We start from the raw sequence: 18,259 nt of genomic DNA, 5'->3' as shown, positions 1-18,259 counted from the left end.
GCCCGCAGGAGCTCTCATTCCAGGGAAGGGCAAGAAACGTGAAACATAACAAACCAATAATATAGAAGGTCAGCAGGTAAAGGTACCTATTTAAAAAAGAGCAAGGTAAGGGGATTGAAAGTGATAGAGCAGAGGGTTACACTCTCCAGTAGGGTGGTCAGGTGAGCGCTCAGTGAGGAAGATGCCATTTGAACAAAGACTTGAAGAAGGCGAGGGTGTGATATTTCCCAATTTCAGGAAGAGGGAACAGCATATGCAAAAGCTCTGAGGTAGGCATGTGCTTGTTCAGGCAACAGCAAGAAAGTCAGTGCTTCTGGGGCAGAGTGAATGGGAGGGGAAGATGAGGTCAGTGAGCTAACATGGGTCCAGATCACGCAGAACCTGGGGGACATAGTAAGGACGCTGGCTTTTACTCTTAAGTGTGATGGGAGCCACCGTGGGCTCTTGAGTAGAGTAGTGAAAAGATTGGACTTACATTTTAAAAATGTCACTCTGGCTGCTGCATGGAGGATGCATCAGAGGAAATCAAGGGCAGAAGAAGAGAGATTCGTTAGGAGGTCACTGCAGTGACCCTGGTGAGGGGCCATGAGGCTGGGTGACACTTGGCACATCTACCCCAGGTCACCTCTCTTAGGGGAGAGGAATCAGAAGTCTTTTTTTGGTCAGGGCACTCAGCAGGCAACACTCAGGTTGGCTGTGGAGCCATGCCCAGCTTAAGGATGGACGACATGGTTTCCTGAAGCTCCTTAGCCCTGTAGGACACAGACAGTTTTCTCCTACCAGGCTCCAGGTCTGTCCATCCCACCCTGGCTGTCCTCCCTGCCCTCCACCTGCCCTGCCAATCCCAGCCAGGCTCAGCAGACTGTGGGCACCTGGGCTTTCCCCCACCAGTACCTGGCCCACAGCTGCCCTCAGGGGCCAGCAGGTGGCCTGGAGGAGAGTATGTCTGAGGTCTGATCCACCTGGATCGTTGGTCTGGGATTTGGACCACTTCTGTTGACAGGGCCATGCTCCCTCCAATTGCTCTAAGGAAGAATCCTTTAATGCCTCTCCCCAGCTTCTGGTGGTCGACGGCAATCCTCGGTATTCCTTGGCTTGTAGCTGCGTCCCTCCAATCTGCCTCTGTCTTCACATCGCTATCTTCCTTCTGTATGTGTGTGTGTGTGTGTGCCTTTGTATGTCTCCATATCTGGTTCTCCTTATAAGGTCACCAGTCACTGAATTAGGGCCCACCTTAATACAGTATGATTTCTTAACTTGAGGACATCTGCAAAGACCCTATCTCCAAATAAGGTCACATTTACAGGGACCACAGATTAAGACTTCAACATCTCTTTAAGGGGGAATAATTCAAATCAGACCACCGTTGTCTCCCAGCCTCCTCCTTGGTCTTTCTGCATCAGCCTCTGCCTGTCTCCTCCAGTTTTCTCCCTGTAGTCAGAGATCTTTCTAATCCACCTGGAAGAGCCACTTTCTTGCTTTTCACCCATCCATGGCTCCCCAGTGCCCTCCCAATAAGGTCTATAATCCTTAGCATGTAATTTAAGGGCCCTGCTGGTCTGGTCCTTGCAAATGTCTCTCTTCTCCCTGTGTTTGAACTCTTTGTTTTAGCTCAGTGGTCTCACCACTGGCTGCCCATTAGCATCAACTGGAGACTTTCAACAAACCCATGCCTGGTGGGCCCCAGGACTCATTAATCAGGTGCTCTGCGGGTAGAGGCTGGCCGCCATGTGCTGTGAAAAGCTCCCGGGTGATTGCAATACAAAGTCAGGGCTGAGAACCAATGCTGTACAAGTGGTTCTCACACTGGGAGACTCAGAACCCTGGGGGGCTTTTTAATATCCCACTTCCCAGTTTCTGATTCAGCAGGGCTGGGCGGGGCCAGAGAATTTTGCTTTTCTAATAAGCTCCCAGGTCATGCTGCTGCTGCTGCTGGTGTTGCACCAGTTTCTCAACCTCAGCACTATTGATATTTGGGCTCATCATAGTGGGGGCTGTCTTGTGCATTGTAGGATGTTTGGTGGCATCCTTGGCCTCTACCGTTAGATGCCAGTAGCATCTCCCCACACACCTGTGATAAGCAGAAGTATCCCCAGACATTACTAAATGTCTCCTGGGGGCCCAAACTGACCCCAGTTGAGAATCGGTGGGCTCTGCCAGACTATTGGTAATTCTCAAAAGTGCCTCAGGGCCTTTGCACATGCTACTTTCTTCCTAAGTCTCTCTCTGATTACCTCTTGCTGGCTTGTCAGCTCTCCCAGCTTGGCCCCTGAGAGGCCTCCTCTGACCATCACGTGCCCGCCACCCCACATAGCATCATCCCACTCTCCCCTGTCTCCATCCTGTTGCCCCGAGTATCCCTCCTACTTCTTCAGTCCAGGCCTCCATAATAGCACTCCATTTAGACCAGTTACCTACCCATTTGAAAAGTACTTACTTAACAATGAGGCACTTATTAACTTTTTCTCTTTATAGGAATAAGTCATTGTACATTATAGAAAATAAATGTATAGCAAAATTCCTCTCCATCCATTCAGCAAATATTTATTGTGCCCCTACTATGTGTCAGTATTATGCCAGGTGCTGAACATATAAAGGCAAGTAAACCATCATGTCATCTTTGGTACAGTGACTTACATATCATGGAACTGGGGGAAGAAAAAATTATTCTTCTTTTTCTATTTCCCAGAGAAAGCGACCATTAGCATTTTGCTGTATGTGCCTCCAGGATCGTTTCCCCATAAAATTTATACTTATACATATAAATATACATTTAAATAGTATGTATCTTTAAAATACAGTGCCAGACCCATATATATTACCCTGTAACTTGCTTTCTTCACTTAATAATTTCTTTTCACTTGAGAATTGATTGTGAGCATCGTGTCACATCCATACATCTTCTATAAAATCACTCACGAAATACCAAGAAGAGGTGGGAGGTATTTTTCCAGGGCTCAGCTGTTCCAGGGCCAGTTATTTCTGTTCTTGAAAAGAAAGATGAGGACAGGTGTGGTTGTGGGTGGGAACGGAGGGAGCGCATCCTCACTCAGTGTTGGCTGACCCCTAAGATACAGCCCCTCCTGTTCAGGATCTGCTCCCCTCCACATACACCCGAGGACTCCAGCCACTCCTTCAAGGTGGGGGCTGTTATCCTCTGATGCGGGCATTATTGTTTTAATGGGGGACATTGAAGCAGGGAACACGAATGCCCCTGGGATGGGTAACACACCCTAAGTAGGCAGTTGTATCGGTTACCAAGTTGGTTCTCAAGAGTCTAGCACTTGAATCAGAGATCCGAGAAGTAAAGGCAAAAAGTGTCAAAACTGGGCTTCCAGAAGAAACTAATACAACACTGTAAAGCAATTATACTCCAATAAAGATGTTTAAAAAAAAAACAAACTGGGCTTCCAGAGCTCCTGAGCCCGGCCTCACCTGCTGTTAACTCCTCCCACCTCCAACTCCAGATCACCGCTTCAGCACTGATGCTCCCTCTGTCATTTTATACTTCTGGGTCTCGCGTGTATTTTCCCCTCTGCCCCGACACGTTTTGGCCCAGAACTGGCTGATGAACTTCTAAGCCTTTTCCCACCACTGCTTTCAAATGTGGAGATCTGTGTCTAGTTATAAATCTGTACTGTAGAGGGGGAGGAGGAGAGGGAGAGAGAGAGAGATAGGAGAGAGAGGGAAAGAGAGAAGGAAGGAGGGAGAGAGAGAGACAGAGATATAGAGACAGAAAGAGATATCTAAAAGGATTGTTTGCCAAAAAATTTTTTGAGTGATTATCCTTGGGGAGAGGGACTTTGGGATTTTACTTTCAATTTTGAATCTGAAAATTATTATTGTTTTAGTCCATTAATAAGTGTAATTTTTCCAAAGAGCATATGACTATCACAAAGCAACATTCAGCGGTGACTCCCTTTCAGGACCCCTTTCCTCAGAATGTGCACACCTTCCCCTGAGGTGGAGGGGCGAGGCCAGCCATGGGGAGTTGTCAGAGGACAGGACCCATGTCCCATCTGTCTCGGTCTCCAGTGACCTGCACAGAGCCCGCCAGGACAGAATGAGCCTTGTAAATGTCTGTTTAATGAACAGAGGAAGGAAACTCATTATAACACCATGTATCGTCCAGGTTAAATAAGGGAAAGGATTATTATAGCAATGATGCTGCAATGTACCCTCAATTAGGCACGACCATGAGGAGTGTCTGCCACCAACTAAGGGATCATTGAGAGACAATTGGACCTTCTCCGGAGCGCCGTTCACTTTGTTTGTTTGTATCTTAGTTGTCTGAGATTTCCTGCTCATCCCTGCCCTTTTTAAAAATTGTTTTTAGGGAAGGTACACTGACTAACCTCTCGATTGTATTTGGTTGAAGTTCATAATTAAACCAGTTGATATCTGTTTTTAATTAATTTTTACTGGAGTATAGTTGCTTTACAATGTTGTATTAGTTTCTGCTATATAGCAAAGTGAAACAGCTATATGTATACATATATCCCCTCTTTTTTGGATTTCCTTCCCATTTAGGTCACCACAGAGCATTGAGTAGAGTTCCTTGTGCTATACAGTAGGTTCTCATTAGTTATCTATTTTATTTTATATAGTAGTGTATATATGTCAATCCCAATCTCCCAATTAATCCCACCCCCCCCTTCCCCCCTGGTATCCATACGTCCATTCTCTACGTCTGTGCCTCTATTTCTGCTTTGCAAATAAGTTCATCTGTATCATTTTTCTAGATTCCACGTATGAGCAATATTATACGATATATGTTTTTCTCTTTCTGACTTACTTCACTCTGTATGACAGTCTCTAGGTCCATCCACGTCTCTGCACATTGCACAATTTCGTTCCTTTTTATGGCTGAGTAATATTTTGTGTGTGTGTGTGTGTGTGTGTGTGTGTGTGTGTGTGTATCACACCTTCTTTATCCATTCTTCTGTTGATGGACATTTGCTTCCATGTCCTGGCTATCGTAAATAGTGCTGCAGTGAACACTGGGGTGCATGTATCTTTTTGAATTACGGTTTTCTCTGGGGCCAGTAGATTTCCTAACAGAAGGGATGACCCTGCCGTGAGCAGCGGTTCTCAAGGAGTGTTCCCTCGATTTGCAGCATCAGCACTGCTGCCTGGGAACTTGTTAGAAATGCAAATTCTTGGGCTGCCCCTCAAGCCTCTGAATCAGAAACTGGGGTGGGACCCAGAAATCTATGTTTCAACAAGTCGTCTGGGTGATTCTGTTGTTTGCTCAAGTGTGAGAACCACTGACTCAGAGGTTAATCCTGTGGATTCTGGTGCTTTGCCTCAAATTCTGGGTGATGCCACTTTACTGGCTGTGTGTCCTCGGGCAAGTCCTCTCTGTGCCTCCGTGACCTCATCTGTAATATGAGGTATCAACAATGCCCATCTCATAGGTGGTGAGGATGGGCTGAAATAATGTATGCAGAGCACTAGCACAGCGCCCACACTTCATCCAAGCAAATGCTGCCTGTTGGCGTATTTCATGGAGTAGAAGCTGCCTTTGATTGTCAGATTCATTCAGATTTCAGATTGTGAATGTAGGGGAAAAGTTTGTCTTAAAACAGTGTGTCTCAAACTTCAATGTGCTCACATATCACCTGAGATGTTGGAATGCAAATTTTGACTGAGTAGGGCTGGGGCCAGAGATTCTGCTTTTCTAGCAGGCTCTCAGGTGAAAGGATGCAGCTGGTCCATGGACCACACTTTGAGTACGGATTGCATCTAGTATCTGGGGCTCGTACTGGGCTCGCATGATGAGCTGGCAACGGTCGTGGGCTGGTCCTGGTGAGGCTGGCAGAGCAGGATGTAGGGCATTTTGACTATCCACCTCTGGCCAAAATTACAGTGATCTTTGGAGTGAGAACTGGAGATGCGAGTTTGAGCCCCTTCTGTGGCCACTTACCACTCTAGACCACATCCCTCCCATCTCCCACCCTCAGCATCTTATCTGCCATGTAGACCACTCAATGGCCTTTCCTAGGGCAGGTGAGGAGAATCAAATACGCATTTTCTCAGAGAGTGATTTGATGACAAACTTCCCTTGGAATCATGGATTTGCCAGAGTTTAAAAATAATGAAAAGAGATGGGAATTTAAAGGAGTCAGGGCAAGCTGATGCTGATGGAAGGTGGCGGGCTATTACTGTTATTGTTATCATCATCAGTGTTATTGGTGCGGGTGATAAGCCCTGGGCTGGGGCTCTCCCTCTACCACCAGCCCCAGGGATGTTCCGCTCTTCAGAGTCGCACTGGAATTCTGTCGGCTCCAGGGGACCCCGTCGGGCCAGCCTTCTGGGTGGGCTCAGTCCACTGAGCGCTGTACAGAGGGAGCGCTGAAGCCTCAGATCCCTATTACTCCTATTATCCTTTTCACAGCTACTCGCAGATTTGGAGACACCGCTCACTTCCAAGGGGACGGGACAGGGCTGGAGAGAAGAGGGGTCATGCTCGCTCATTTCCAGAGTAAACAAAGAACACTATGGGGGAGAGGAAAAATGCCTCTTACTCCCCCTCTCCTGACACATGTGCACAGAACACACACACACACACACACACACACACACACACACACCCCACACACACACAAACTGCCCCAGCCTGCATGTCACCATCAATCAGCTCCCTCCCACTTGCTGTTTGCAGGCAGAGTTCCCTACAGATGTGCTGAGGGGGGTGGGCTGGAAGAAGGAGAAGAAGGTGGAGCTGGAGGCTGGGGAGGGAGGGGAGGCAGAGATATCCTCAAAGAGTTAAAACCTTGCCTTGCCAGACTGTGAATTCGCCTTGACTCTCCCCCACCCCCCTCAATCCAGCCAAACAACAGCTTGACATTTTCCATCCTTCACGAGAAAGACAAAGACAGGAAGATATTCCCATGATCCCTTTCTGCATGCCTAACCGTGAGCTCAGGTGCCGTGGTGTTGCCCTGCGCCGGCCCCATCAACGTGAAGGGCGAACTCATCCCTTCTGCATCTTTTTCTCGCCACTGCTTGATTAATTGGCTGACTACTACGCCGGCAGAATACCTAATGCCTCTCCTTCCCCTATTCTTCCTTCACAGGTTTTTTTTTTCCTCCTTTGCTCCATTTACATATACTTTATATTCCATAATTTTCACCCAAAAAGAAAAAAAAAAAGGGGAGCGGGCCCATCTCAGTAATTTGATGTAATGACGGCATGTCACCAAAAAGAGGAATTAGAAAAATCTGTAGGTATTTAATTTATTCTTGTTTTTTTCAAGTAGATCTCTCTGAGAGGAACATTAATATTCATGGGCCAGGAGAAAAAAGTATCCTCCATAGGAAAATTCCAGATTTTTTTAGGGGGGAGGGAGGCAGCTAAATTCAATGCATTTTTAAGCACCATTATTTAACTAATAGCGCTCGAGTCCCTCTGGTCTCCGTTCCTCCCCTTCAATGAAAATAAGCAGGTTTTAGTTTGCCTCCAAGGGCTGTGTGTGTTGGGCTGACACCCACGCAGCTGAAACAGAAAAACTGGGTTCTGTGTTTTCCTCCCCTCCTGGGAAGACTCGAATAAAGAAGAAAAACATAAATAAAGGCCTTTTCAGAGTCCCCAGGCTGGAGTTTTGAGCTCCTCTGGTCTCCCCCATTGGCTGTAATCGCGTTCTGATGGCTCCATGGGCAGAAAGATTTCCCCGAGGTTTCCAGCAAGGCCACCCTCTTCTTATTAACTTGGGTTCAGGCTTTGGGCTGTTAATTAACTACTTGTTTATCAGAGTAAGTGTTGAGTTAAACCGTAATCATAATCATTACAGGTGAAGCAGGGGGGAAAAAACCCCAAAGCATCAGAAAGATGCTTGGAGTATGAGAACTGAGTGGAAGCAGCTTGTCTCTCTGGGGCAGGTCTTTGCAAAGGGTCTTGGGGTGGTTGGCCCTCCCAGGGATGGTGATGTTTGTGGGGGTCCAGGACCTGAGCTGGTCTAGTAGGAAGCTGGACTCTCAGCCCTGAGGACCATGTTTGGGGCACAGATGCCTCTCCCCATTTTAATCGATGCGATTGGAAACATATCTGAGTTTCTGGGCCTGGGTACAAGCCATTTGCCTATTGTGGCAATAATAATAATTACCAATAAATACCACGTATCATTATTTTGTCTTTATATACATTAAACTTTTTAAGTACAATTTTAAAGGTTACTTTCCATTTACAGTTATTACAAGATATTGACTTTATTCTCTGTGTTGTACAATACATCCTTGAGCCTGTCTTATACCCAGTAGTTTATACCTCCCACCCCCCCACCTCTCTGTGGCCCCTCCCCACCCCACTGGTAACCACTAGTTTGTTCGCTCTGTCTGTGAGTCTTCTTCTGTTTTGTTATATTCAGTAGTTTGGTGTATTTTTTTTTTTTTAATCCCACATATAAGTGATACCATACAGTATATGTCATACAGTATTTGTCTTTCTCTGACTTATTTCATTTAGCATAATGCCCTCCGAGTCCATCCATGTTGCTGCAAATGGCAAACTTTCATTCTTTTTTATGTCTGAGTAGTATCCCATTGTGTATAGATAGCATTTTCTTTGTATTTTTACATTGAGGTAAAACTCACATACAATAAGCTGCATGAACACTAAGTGTATTAACTGTAATATATATAGATGAATATTTTACCCAGGTTCATACTCTACCCGAATCAAGACGCAGAACATTCCCAAAGCCCCCAGAAAGCTCTCCTGTGATCCCTTCCAGTCATACAGCCTGCTTCAAGGACAGCCACTCTTCTGACTTCTTGGACTACCAATGAGTTTTGCTAGTTCTTGAACTTCCTCTAAATGGAACCATACAGCATGCACTCTTTTGTGTCCAGACTTCTTTCTCAAAACCCAGAGCTTTGGAGATTGGTCCATACTGTGATATGTAACAGTAGTTCATTCTTTTTATTGCTGTGCTGTGTTCCAGCATATAAATAAACAAGGATCCAATCAGCCACTCTCCTGTCCATGGCCATATGGATGGTTTCCGGTTTGGGCTATTCTGAATAACGCTGGCATGCACATTCGTCTACATGCCTTGCGGGGGACATAAGCCCTCCTTTCTCCTCGGCATATACCCAGGCATGGAATATCTGGTCGTAGGGTAAATGTACTTTCAGCTTTAGTAGAAACTGCCAAACTGTTTTCAAAGCGCCTGCGTCCACTTTTACCCGCCCACCAGCAGTGCCTGAGAGTCTGGTCACTCCATATTTTCACCAACTCTTGGTAGCGTTGTCATTCCTTTTAATTTTAGCCGTTTTCATGGGTGTGGGACAGGAGCAGACCTTGGCAGACACTCAGCAGGGAGAAAACAGGAGATGCTAACTCAGAGCGATACTGAGAAAGGGAATTGGGAAGGCCGTGAGACAGAGAAAGAGGAAGAGAGACAGAAGCAGAGAAACACAGGTGGAAACCCAGACAGAGAGACAGGTGAATGAAGGGAGAGAAAAGACCCAGGAACAGAGAGGAGAGAAGGAAAGAGAGAAAGAGGAAAGAAGAAAAAAAGGAAAAGAAAAACAGAGGGGAAAGGCAGAAGCTGAGAAGGAAAGGGGTGATGTGAAGGGAGGAGAGAAAAGCAGGGGAGAGGAGGGAGCTGAGAGCAACCCTGGGCTGCGGCCCTGGGAGGGGGGCGAGTGCCGAGATGGGTCTCTTGGTATTTTATGAAACATGTCCTTTTTTCTTTCTTTTTTTTAAAGTGCTTCTTGATATTTTTATGTTTATGTATTTTAACTTGGGCCTGGCATCATGGAAAATGCATGAGGAGTAAGTGGTTTCTGGGAATGTTTTATACATGACTGGAGAATTGGGAGGATGCAGGGGGTGGGCAGGAGGGATGGAGGGCGTGGACCACTCCCTCCTTGGGTCTCTCCGGCAGGGCTCCCATGGTGGACGCAGCAGGCAGGTGGTCAGAGCTGCTGGCTCTTCCCTCGAGGTTACAGGGCGGTAGATAAGTTGGTGTGGCCAGGATCCACCAGCCCTCTGACCAGGCAATCCGCGTCCCCTCCTCCAAGCCTCAGTTTCCTCCTCTGCAACTTGGCATGCTAGTAATGCCTGCTCGGAGGTGTGGTGGGCTGATCTGACCTTGTCCAGGGGGAGGCGGCAAGGTGAACTTTCTGAGTGACAGGGGTTCTCCAGGCCAGTGCTTGTCACGCTTGGCCGTGTACCTGGGGATCTTGGTAACAGGCAGATTCAGATTCAGCAATTTTGGGGTGGGGGTCTAAGATTCTGCATTTCCAACCAGCTTCCAGAGAATGTGGCTGGTCTCTGGACACAGGGCACTAGGAATGCTTGGGCCATCAGTGGCTTAAAGGAGAGCATGAGAAGCAAAAGGACATCTCTGGAGTTAAGAAGACTCAAGAGAAGTGCAACCCTGGGCTTCAGGAATTCTTCCCTTACCTAGACCGAAGAGAGCTAGGGGTGAGTGATGTGAGCTCCGTCTGTTCTTTTACTTTGCCCCCACCTCCCACGCTCCACTCTTAATGACTCGATCTTCTGCAACCAGAAATGCTTCCTCGTCCAATAACACAGTGGTTCTTAAATTCTTTGAGGGGGAGAGAGACTTAAAATGCCTTTGGACAATCGGGTGAAAAATTGCATACTCTCCCAAGGAACAATGCACAGTCCCACTGTTCTGCGTACAATCTCGGTGTCCAGGCCTCAGTGAGTCCCATCCCTGGACTCCAGTTCAAGAACATGGGCCTACAGTCACTGCCTTCATGGAAGCTTCTACCCAAGTTTGCCCTAAACAGCATCAGCCCCTCCCCTGAGACTGGCCTCCCTGGGACTCAGGCCTTTGTTCCATCACGTAGACATGTCATGCCTTCTAGAGCTTTTCTCCTAGAAGCTGGACCTTGTCTCTTTGCAAGGATGAAGGCAGCCTCCAGCAGAAGTGTAGATGTGGGGTAAGGAAGGCAAAGGCTCCAAACAGACAACCCACTCTTTCCCAAGGAGCATAAAGTTTTATAGTATCCTGAGCATCCTTCATGCTCTAGTTGGCAGGGGAAGCTGGACCTAGTAGAAAGAACTGAACTGGGAGAAGTGAGGAGTGGGTTCCTGTTATGGGCTGAGTTATGTGCCCTCAAAGTCCCTATGTTGAACCTGCAACCCCTAATGTGACTGTATTTGGAGATGGGGCCTTTAGGGAGGTCACTATGGTCAAATGCTAAATGAGGTCATAAGGGTGAGGCCCTGATCCAATAAGACTGGTGCCTTATAAGAGGAAGAGTCATCAGAGAGCTGACTCTCTCCCCATGCGCACACAGAAGAAAGGCACGTGAGGACACAGTGAGAAGGTCACCATCTGCAAGCCGGGAAGAGAGCTCTCACCAGAACTCAACCCTGCTGACACCTTGATCTTGGACTTCCACCCTCCAAAACAGTGGGGAAATAAATTTCTGTTGTTGAAGCTGCCCAGTCTGCAGTATTTTGTTATGGCAGCTAGATCAGACTAAGACAGTTCCCATCCGTGTTCTGTCACTGGCCACCAGTGTGACCTAGGACAGGTTGCTTCCCCTCTCTGGGCCTCAGTTTCCTCATTCATAAGTTGGGATTGGGACGATGAAGCATAGGATGGGGAAATCTTCAAGGTTTCTTGCAATTCTGAGAGTTTACGAGCTCTGAAGATGCTCTTCAGGAAGGCTATGATTTATGTCACAGATGTGCAGGAGAAAAACAGTTGCATGGGAATCAATTTTCTCTTGTAAATAGGATCTTTTTTAAAAGCACTCCAGGGAGAAAAGTAGAAACAAACATTTCTAGAAGGCCTACTATGAGGCAGAAAGCACTCTGTGCAAACCTGGTTTCATTTATCTCCTTACACTAAACTTTACTTACCTTGCAAATATATTATAATCTTAATTTTTTTTTTAAATATGATGTTTTGTTTCACAAAGAAAGGAACTGAATGCTCCAGAGGAACATGTGAAAAATACAAAACATAAGATGTAAAAGGGAAAATAAACCATTCCTCCAATAGGTATTTATTGAACACCCACTATGTGCCAATCACTATACAAAAACTGGGTTTCTAACCAGCTTTTAAATATATAAAATCTCTGTAAGCATAGATTCTATAACATTTAGATTGTGCAGTTTTATTTAAATTTCTGTTATATTCATTTTGATGTTGTGATGCAGCTAGTTCTTAATAAGCCCACCACTTTCAAGTCAGCTTTCTTTTTCCTGAATTTAAAAGTAGCACGTATGTCTATTGAAGAAGATGTGGGCATTATGGGCACATAAAAAGAAAGAAATAAAGATCGCTTGTAAGCCACCACCCAGGCTGTTTTCTATTTATGCATCCAGACTCTCAACACATATGAGTATAACCTGCTTCTACCTTCCTTCATGGGACCCCCGACTTCCTATTGATTCCCCACTCCCCCCCACCACAACTACCAGACTTACACACACTATGACGTAGAAAGCTACCTGAGGTCAATAATTTCTGTCTATTTATATCACTGCTTTACATTTAGCACCTAGAACAGTGCCTGGCACACAGTGGATGCTCCTTAAGTAACAAATATTGTATATAATGTAAAGAATGAAGGAAAATTGGGTTATCGAGAACATGCAGTTGTATAATCTGCTTTTCAGAAAGCATCAATGTGTCACAAGTGTTTTCTAGCATTATGAAACATTCTACTGTAATATAACTGATGTTGCCTTCATAGTACCCCATCATATAGATGAATCATAAATAACTTCTTTTTTTTTTTTTTAATTTTTTTAAAAAATTAATTAATTAATTAATTTATGGCTGTATTGGGTCTTCGTTTCTGTGCAAGGTCTTTCTCTAGTTGTGGCAAGCGGGGGCTACTCTTCATCGCGGTGCACGGGCCTCTCACTATCGCGGCCTCTCTTGTTGGGGAGCACAGGCTCCAGACGTGCAGGCTCAGTAATTGTGGCTCACGGGTCCAGTTGCTCCGCGGCATGTGGGATCTTCCCAGACCAGGGCTCGAACCCGTGTCCCCTGCATTGGCAGGCAGATTCTCAACCACTGTGCCACCAGGGAAGCCCATAAATAACTTCTTTAATCTCATCTTGCAGCTGTCCAAATAACATCTCCAGAAGATCCTGGCAGCTGTTCTTTGCACACTTTGTGATAATTTTCTTGGGATAAATTTCCAGAAGTGAAATTGATGGGTCAAAAAGCAGCATATATAATGGAATATTATTCAGCCATAAAAAGGAATGAAGTATTGATGTATAGTATAACATGGATGAACCTAGAAAACAATGCTAAGTGAAAGAAGCCAGATACAAAAGATCACATATTGCACGTTTCCATTTATATGAAAATCCAGAATAGGTAAATCCATAGAGAGAGAAAGCAGATTAGTGGTTGCCAGGGCCTGGGAGGTGGGGGTTAGGGGAGTGATTGATTAATGAGTATGGGATTTTCTTTCGGGGGTGTTGAAAATACTTTGGGACTAGATAAAGGTCATGGTCGCACAGCATTGTGAATGTACCAAATGCCACTGAATTGTCCGCTCTGAAAAGCTTTATTTTATGTTATGTGAATTTTGCCTCAATTAAAAAACTAAAGCAGACACAGTTTCAAGGCCAACTTGCTATGCTGATTCATGCTTTCACCAACAATGCATTTGAGTGATCATTTCCTCAAAAATTCAGTAGCACTGGTGAGTTTCTATAAACCTGGACAGGTTTACAGACAAAATGTATTGATTATCAGTGATATCAGTTTTCCTTTTCTCACTGGACTGATGGATATTTATACCCTACTTATATATTTATATTTGCCAGTCATCTCAGAGTGTTGGTCTTACTGATTTGCAAGTATGCATTTTCCACTGATGGTATTAACCCTTGTCATGTATGTCTCAGACTTTATATCCTTTTATTATTTTGCCTTTTAATTTTAACATAATTCTAACTTTTAAATTGCTGCTAGTCTACCAGATAGTGACTACCACACTGTCCCATGGCTAATCATCTCCCTGGTGATTGCCTACCAGATATTCAGTCCCACTCCCACCTTTTCCTTCCTGATACAGTCCAAATTCACCATCCTTGTCCTGCAGGTAACCTACCTCCAGCTTCACAGGTGGGCCCTGACTGACCATGCCAATCACAGTCACCCCATTTGTCTTTTCAGGGTTGGTTAAGACCTGGGTGCACAGCACAATCACAGGTGATGAGATATAGGAGCCTCTGGGAAAGGTTGATTGACTGTTGTTGTTCATTTTTTAAAAATAAATTTATTTATTTATTTGTTTTTGGCTGCATTGGGTCTTCGTTGCTGCGCGTGGGCTTTCTCTAGTTGCGGTGAGCGGGGGCTACTCTTCGTTGCAGTGCGCGAGCTTCTCATTGCGGTGGCTTCTCTTGTTGCGGAGCACGGGCTCTAGGCGCACGGGCTTCAGTAGTTGCAGCATGTGGGCTCAGTAGTTGCAGCACCAGGCCCTAGAACATGTGGGCTTCAGTAGCTGCGGCACGTGAGCTCAGTAGTTGTGGCTCACAGGCTCTAGAGCGCAGGCTCAGTAGTTGTGGTACACGGGCTTAGTTGCTCTGCAGCATGTGGAATCTTCCCGGACCAGGGCTCGAACCCATGTCCCCTGCACTGGCAGGTGTATTCTTAACCACTGCACCACCAGGGAAGTCCTTGATTGACTTTTATAAAGAGGCATTCATGAGACATTGCCCCTGTTCTTTCTCTGCAGGTGGCTGGATCAGAGAGTGATGCCAGGACTTCTGCAGCCATCTTGCGTCCATGAGGAGAGCCAGACCAGGGACAAAGTGGACATGCAGGGAAGGACACAGAGGAGTAGATCCAGACCCCTGGAGGCATCCCATCAGTGCACCCTCCCCCTGGGCTTCCCACGAGGTAAGATAATAGATGTCCTGAGCCTTGCAGGCATTCAAGTTGGTTGCCTGTTACCTGCAGCTGAGAGTATCCTAAACCACCAAACTCCATTTAGAGGCAGCTATTTCCTTGTTTGCTTTTTTAAAAAGTGTATAAACCAACCACTCCCATAAATGCCTTTTTTAAATAAAACTTTTTCTATAATTTGACACGTATCCTCAGATTAATTCCCAGAAGTGGAATTATAGGATGAGAGAGTATTAATTTTTAAAGTTGCTTCATTCACATTTTCCTCTGCCTTCCAGTTGGCGGCTCTACAGGCTTAATCAGTCTCCCAGCCAGAAATTAGGGAACAAGGGTTTGAACCAAGGCCTTCTGATACCACATGCAAAGCTAGATATTAAAGGAGAGCTGGCCTTTAGTCCTGATTAAGTTCCTCCAAATCTGAAATCATGGGTAATGGATTCCCTTTGCCTGACTAAAGCACCCCCTGGGGAGCCAAACCTGGCTGTCATGCTTTTCTGTGCCTTCCACTTCATTATGGAGAATTCTAGAATGTCAGGATTGGGGAGGACTTTAATGGTCCGAGTTGGGGTGGGGTGGGTCAAGACCCCCATTGCTAACCTCGTGAAATGTATGGACCATCTCTTAGAAAAGTTTATGCCCATCTGTATTAGTGCCCCGGGGCTGCTGTAACAAAGTACCACAAACAGGGTGGATTAGAACAACAGAAATTTATTGTCTCACAGTTCTGGCGGTGGGAAGTCTGAAATCAATGTGTCAGCAGGTTGGTGCCTTCAGAGGTGGGGAGGGAGAATCTGTTCCATTGCTCTCCCAGGTTCTGGTGGCCTCAGGCGTTCCTTGGCTCATAGGTGGCCTTCTCCCTGTATCTTTGCGTCATCTTACCTCCATCTGTCTCTGTGTCCAAATTCCCCCTTTTATAAGGACACGGTCATCTTGGATGAGGGCCCATCCTCATGACCTCATCTTAACTCAGTCATCTGCAGAGACCCAATTTCCAAATAAGATCACATTCACAGGTCCTGGGGGCTAAGACTTCATCGTCTTTCAGGGGGACACAATTCAACCCATAACACCACCCAAACACGTGAGATTGTGCATAAAATATCAGGGGTAATGAACCCACTAAGGTTTATCTAGGGACCCCCAAGATGAGACTCTATTCTATTATGACCTCTTCACTTTAGAGTGAAAGATGGGAAAAAAGTGACGGGAAAACCGAGGCCCAGAGAGGGAAAGGCGCGGCTCCAGGTTCTCACCGCAGTCGTGGGGATGTGCCAGGACTGGAGCCCACATCTCCTTGGCTTTCACATGGCATCTCACCGGGATCCCAGCCCTCGATAGGCCCAGTCCTCTGGCAGCCACAGAACCTGAGCCAAGCTGTAAAGGGACAGGTGGCCAGACTTTGAGGGAGGTAGAGAGGAGCTGGCGGGGACTGGGGGTGCCTGCCAGGGTCCACCTCTTCCCTAGCAGACAAAGGAGGCTAGAACTTTGGGAGTCAGAGCGCAGGAATGGGGCACATCCCAGGGAAGCCAGAGCTTGTGAAAATCGATGCAGGTCATGGAAAGCGTGGGAGAGGAAGCTCACTCCCGTTGCAGACTCTTCAGGGTGACGATAGGGTGGATTCTGGCTTCAGTTCCCATTGGCAAGGCCCCTGGACATTTAAGGGGGCAGCCAGGAGGGGGCCGAGGAGCCCTCCTCTCTGCTGCCTGTGCCAGCTGCCCATCCATAGGAAGCCAGAGTGTCAGCCCTCCTGCCCCCCGATGCCAGCCCAGAGGTGCCAAGGCACCAGGCGCAGCAAAGCCAGCTGGCAGTTTATCGGAGAGCCAATGGCCCGACGGCCGGCCCATCTGCTCCTCACTGCCAGCTGCATGCCTGTGTGAGGGGGGCCGGCAGCCCATCCAAGTGGCCGAGGTGCCAGCCACTGGGTGCTTTGGGCCAGCTGGCAAGCTGGCAGGACTGGCCAGCGTGCCCATCTGCCAGCCGGTGCCAGATGAGCGTGCAGGGGAACTGGGCCCGGGGACCTTGGGGTGCCAGCCTGCCTGGAGTTCCAAGGCAACGGAGGCCCTGGCTCTCCTCTTCCCTCTCTCCCACACCGCCTCATGAAGTCTGAGATGTTGCTAACAAAGGCCCTAAGTAAAGGCATGGGGCAGCATGGAGGGGCATGGATGGTTAAGAACACAGGACCCCAGAACCATAACATCACAGGATGTTAGAAGCCCAGCAGATCGGTGGTTAAGAACGTGGACTCTGGGATTGGACAGCCTGGATCTAAATCCCAGCTCTGACACTAATTAGCTGCGTAATCTTGGGTAGGCCACTTAATTGCTTGTAGGCTCAGTTTTCTCATCTATAAAACGGGAAAGTAGCACCTGCTTCATTGGGTTAAAGTGAGGATTAAATAAGATGGTTGTATGACACTTAGAATATGGTAAAAACTCAGTACAAGGTGATTATTATGATCGATTCTATTATTAGAATCAGAAGATTAGAGTGTTTGAACTCAAATGGGCTTCAGATATCATCTGGTCCAATTTCATCATTTTAAAGCTGGGGAACCAAGGCCCAGATTGGGGAATTGTTGAATTATTCAGGTCACAATCAAACAGTCTGATTAAAAAAGGGCAGAGAGAGTGGGGGGAGGGGGAATTGGAGGAAGGTGGTCAAAATGTACAAACTTCCAGGTACAAGATAAGTAAGTCATAGGGACATAATGTGCAGCATGGTGACGATAGTTAACAATGCTGTCTTGCATATCTGAAAGTTGCTAAGAGCGTAGATCTTAGAAGTTCACACCACAAGAAAAAAAATTAAAACTATGTGTGGTGATGAATGTTAACTAGACTTAACTGTGGTAATCATTTTGCAACATAAACATATATCAAATTACTATGTTGTACACCTAAAACTAATACAGTGTTATATGTCAGTTATAGACCAATTTAAAAAATGTAAAAAAAAGGTCACAATTGCACAGAGATCATTTGGGGTACAGGGACTAGATTCCAGGTCTTCTGACTCTCTCCCTGGTCCTTTGCCACAAAAAACTCACCTGAATTAGAGGAGGTGATGGCAAGGTAGGGAGGGGCCTCCCTGTCCTGCCTCAACCCACCTAGATGTCCCAAATGCCTGGCTACCACCCTCCACACTTAGCCCTCCTAGTGCACTGCCTGATGTGTGAGCGTGTGTGTTTGCAAACACATACATGTGTGTACATGTACGTGTCTCTGAGTGTTGGCATATGCCCTTGTGTGTCCGCTGTGTCCTGTCTCCTCCAAAAGACCAAAATCTTAAGAGCAGGTCCCATGTCTTATTCAGGAACACCTCAGCTATCCACAGCTCACCTCTCTGGAAGCCTCAGATATCCAGAAAGCCTCTGGGCATCCCTGAGCCCCTGT

At 46.5% G+C, this 18,259-nt stretch overlaps 1 long non-coding RNA gene across 8 annotated transcripts in view; it reads left to right on the top strand.

Annotated features, from left to right (window-relative positions):
- The window catches only part of LOC137776261 (uncharacterized), a 370,431-nt gene that overhangs the window by 136,043 nt on the left and 216,129 nt on the right, over positions 1-18,259 (top strand). For all 8 annotated transcript variants that reach the window (XR_011076189.1, XR_011076182.1, XR_011076184.1 and 5 more), the window contains exon 2: positions 14,698-14,861. This is a non-coding gene — a long non-coding RNA (uncharacterized lncRNA). The remainder of the gene's footprint in view (positions 1-14,697; positions 14,862-18,259) is intronic.

This window comes from Eschrichtius robustus, chromosome 14, assembly GCF_028021215.1.
Source record: "Eschrichtius robustus isolate mEscRob2 chromosome 14, mEscRob2.pri, whole genome shotgun sequence".
Taxonomy (NCBI): domain Eukaryota; kingdom Metazoa; phylum Chordata; class Mammalia; order Artiodactyla; family Eschrichtiidae; genus Eschrichtius; species Eschrichtius robustus.
The sequence above is the reverse complement of the archived record's forward strand: the minus strand, read 5'-3'. Positions and strand labels throughout refer to the sequence as shown.